General features: G+C 36.4%; 1 pseudogene; it reads right to left on the bottom strand.

Annotated features, from left to right (window-relative positions):
- Window positions 1–2,725: 2,725 nt before the first annotated feature.
- LOC109434110 (TIMELESS-interacting protein) lies at window positions 2,726–4,032 on the bottom strand (annotated as a pseudogene).
- Window positions 4,033–4,505: the final 473 nt, after the last annotated feature.

Raw genomic sequence — 4,505 nt, 5'->3', positions numbered from 1 at the left:
CATTACACAATGAAAAAGGGATCAATCCAGCAAGAGAATATAACCCTTGTAAACATTTATGCACCAAACATAAGAGCACCTAAACATATACAGAAAATATTCACTTACATAAAAGGAGAGATGAACAATAATACAGTCATAGTAGGGGACTTTCATACCCCATTGGCACCACTGGACAGATCTTCCACACAGGAAATAGCAGCTTTAAATACTACATTAGATCAGATGGATTTATTTGATATTTTTGGAGCATTTACCCCAAAGCAGCAAAATATATATTCTTTTCAAGTGCACACGGAACATTTTCCAAGGTAGATCACATGTTAGGCCACAAAACAAGTCTCAATAAACTTAAAAAGATTGAAATCTTATCAAGCATCTTCTCTGACCACAATGGTATAAAATTAGAAATACATTACAAGAAAAAGACTGAAAAACAAACACATGGAGGCTAAATACCATGCTACTAAACAATGAGTGGGTTAACAATGAGATCAGGTGAAAAATCAAAAGATACCTTGAGACAATTGAAAATGAAGACACAATGACTCACAATCTATGGCACATAGCGAAAGTAGTCCTAAGAGGAGATTCACAGCAATACAGCCCTACACTAAGAAACAAGAAAAATCTCAAATAAACAATGTAACCTTACACTTGAAGGAACTAGAGAAAGAACAGCAAACAAAGCCCAAAGTAAGTAGAGGGAAGGAAATAATAAATATCAGAGCGGAAATAAATGAAATAGAGTCTTAAAAATATATATATCAACAAAACGAAGAGCTGGTTCTTTGAAAACATAAACAAAATTGATAAACCTTTCACCAGACTCATCAAGAAAAAAAAGATAAGGTGGGGGTGGGAGATAAGGTAAAGGGATTAGAAAGTACAAATTAGTAATCAAAATATAGCCACAGAGATATGAAATACAGTTTGGGGAATATAATGAATAATGTTGTAAAGATTTTGTAGGTGGTCAGATGGGCACTTGTCTTATTAGGGAGACCACTTCATGGACTGTGTAGATGTCTGACCACTGAGCTGTACACCTGAAGCTGAAACTGAAAAATATGGAATGTCAAATATATATATGTATATATGCATATATAGTCACGGGATGTGGAGTACAGCATAAGGAATGGAGTCCATGGAATTGTAACAGCTATATACGATATCAGAGGGTAGTACATTGGGGGAGGGGTATCACATTGTGAGGGGTGTAAATGTCTAACTATGTATTACATTGTTTTGTACACCTGAAACTAATTTTAAAAAAAAGAGAGGACCCAAATAAATAAAATGAGAAATAAAACAGCAGAAGTGGCAACTGACACCACAGAAATATAAAAGATTATAAGAAAATACTATGAACAGTTATATGCCAAGTTAGACAATCTGAAAGAAATGGATAAATACCTAGAAACATATATTCCTCCAAGACTGAATCAAGAAGAAACAGAAAATCTACTTCAGCTTCAGGTGTGCAGTGCAGTGGTCAGGCATCTGCACAATCTATGAAGTGATCACCCTGATAAGTCCTGTGCCCATCTGGCACCCTACATAATCTTTACAACATTATCGATTATATTCCCCATCTGTATTTCACATCCCCGTGACTATTTTATGACTACCAATTTGTACTTTCTTACCCCTTCACTTTCTCCCTCATCCCCAACCCCACTCCCATCTAGCAACCATCAGATTTTTCGCTGTATCTCTGAGTCTATTTGTCTTTTGTTTGCTCATTTATTCTGCTCTTTAGATTTCATATGTAAGTGAGATCATATGGTATTTGTCTTTCTCAGTCAGAAGGGTAGTAGACTTGGGGGGTTTATCACTTTGTGAGGGATGTAAATGTCTAATCATTAGGATTTTTGTTGTTGTTGTTTTCAGCATATAAGATGTTTTTATTAGTTTCAGGTGTACAAAACAACGTAATAGTTAAGACATTTAAACCCCTCATAAAGTTATAACCCACCCCACAAAGCTACTACCCCTCTGACATCTTATATAGCTGTTACACCATTGACTATCTTCCCTATGTTGCACTCCACATCCCGTGACTATATATACCTATATGTTTCATTATAGTTGATGTTCAATATTGTTCTACTCCAGCTTCAAGTGTATAGCACATTGGTCAGGCATCTACACAGTCTATGATGTGATCCCCCTGATAAGTCCAGTGCCCATCTGACACCTTACATGATCTTTACAACATTGTTGATTGCATCCCACATACTGTATTAACTACCAATTTGTACTGAGATTTTTCTTTTTCTTTTTTAAGATTTTATTGGGGAAGGGGAACAGGATTTTATTGGGGAACAGTGTGTACTTCCAGGACTTTTTTCCAAGTCAAGTTGTTGTCCTTTCAGTCTTAGTTGTGGAGGGCGCAGCTCAGCTCCAGGTCCAGTTGCCATTGCTAGTTGCAGGGGGTGCAGCCCACCATTCCTTGCGGGACTCGAGGAGTTGAACCGGCAACCTTGTGGTTGAGAGCCCACTGGCCCATGTGGGAATTGAACCGGCAGCCTTCGGAGTTAGGAGCATGGAGCTCCAACCGCCTGACCCACCAGGCTGGCCCTCTTCATTTTTTTTATTAAAGTTTTTGGGGTGACAATTCTTAGTAAAATTACATAGATCTCAGGTGAACAGATCTGTAATACATCATCTATATATCACAGAGATTTTTATTTTTTAAATAGACATTAATATTAATTATATATTTACATCTTTAAACACCACCCAATTTAGAGAAAACAAGGCATTTAATGGCACACTAGCAGCAGAAGCAGTTTATTAACTACTAATCATTGTTAAGAAGTCATATCTATATAAAAATAAATACTAAAGAGAACAGACTTCACTAAAGTTAATAAGAAACAACTATAATGATAAATACCAGATTTTAAACAAGAATCTGTAAAGGTTTTCTGACATAAGGATTTCAAAGTAGACAAAATACACAGTAGTCTCAAATTTGGAGGCTATCAAGTTAATAGATTGCCTCTTAGTTGAGGTCTATCCAACCACAGTAACATTTCTGGATGAAGCATAAAGTTACTGCTACACATTTTTAAAGTATTGGTCCAGTTGTCTTTTCTCTATTTTTAATTCCTGCTCTTCATTTACAGTAATGGCACCAGCATCATTATGTGGATTGTCTAGAATGTCTTTGTCAAATCCATCTGACTCCTCCTCTTTTTGATCCTCAGCCATATTAACAACTTAAACTGTCTGTGCCCTGGTTGTGATCATTAACAAGTCATTTCCTAGGGACTGACTATTACTCAGTAGCTTTCCTGCTTTCTTTCCAAGGCCAGTTTGTTTCTCTCAATTCTTTGATGTTGCTCTTCCGTTAGACTTCTACTTGACTCAGAAGCAAACTTCTCACTTTCAGGGGAATTTGTCAGAAAGGAATCTAATTCAGTAGCAGTTATACCATGGTCATTATTTTCCCCTACTTCATCATTATTGATAATAAAATCTTCATGTAAAATAGGCAGATCAAGTCAAATTGATTTTAAACGGGTCTGAACTTCCTTTTTATTTCCCAGTTATTCAGCTCTGTCAATAAAATCCTCAATTTGCAGTTTAGGGAATAGCCTATGTGTCCAATGCTCCATATGTCTGATTAGTATCTTCAATTCTTCAGCCTCATGACATTTACCTTTGTATTTTGCCTCATCGAACACATGCCTTAATGCTGGAAGCCCTCTCTCTGAAATTAATATCTGAGCATCCAGCGTGGATGTATTCATTTTAAGTGTTCTCTGTGGAGGTACAGGAACCAGTGCTTCTCTTCCTGACTCTTCATCAGGTTCAGCTCCTACACCATCTTTCTCTGCAGAAGCTGGAGATGGGAAAGGATTTGGAAAAGTTTAATCTACATTCTCATAATCTCGTAGATCAATAAAGCCATTCTCTTGTGGTTCCAAAATCTTTTCCTCAGAATTATCTCCCTTTCTGGACTCTCTTCCTCTAACCTGGTCAGTAAGACTCTGTCCTAGGCCCTCTTTATTCATTTATGCACATGGCTCATGCAGACTGCAGCACCCACAGCACCGTGCTTCTCATTATGTTGTTTTGTACACCTGAAACTAATATAAAATAAATAAATAGATAAATAATGAGAAAAAGAATAAGCAGAAAATCTGAACAGACCAATTACTACTAAAAATAAATGAATTAGTAACCAAAAGACTCCCAAAAACAAAAGTCCTAGACCACATGGCTTCACAGGTGAACCAAACATTCAAAGAAGAACTAACACCTATCCTTCTCAAACGATTCCAAAAAATGCAAGAGGGAGTTAATATCTCAAGCTCATTTTATGAGGTTAAAATTACCTTGATTCCAAAACCGGATGAAAACTTCACAATAAAAGAAAAGTATAGGCCAATATCCCTGTTGAACATAGATGCAAAAATCCTCAACAAAATATTAGCAAACCAAATTCAACACTACCTTAAAAAGATCATACACCACAATAAAGTGGAATGTAT

The sequence above is a fragment of the Rhinolophus sinicus genome, chromosome X (assembly GCF_036562045.2).
Source record: "Rhinolophus sinicus isolate RSC01 chromosome X, ASM3656204v1, whole genome shotgun sequence".
Classification (NCBI taxonomy): domain Eukaryota; kingdom Metazoa; phylum Chordata; class Mammalia; order Chiroptera; family Rhinolophidae; genus Rhinolophus; species Rhinolophus sinicus.
Note: the sequence above shows the minus strand (reverse complement) of the source record. Positions and strands in the feature narration are given on the sequence as shown.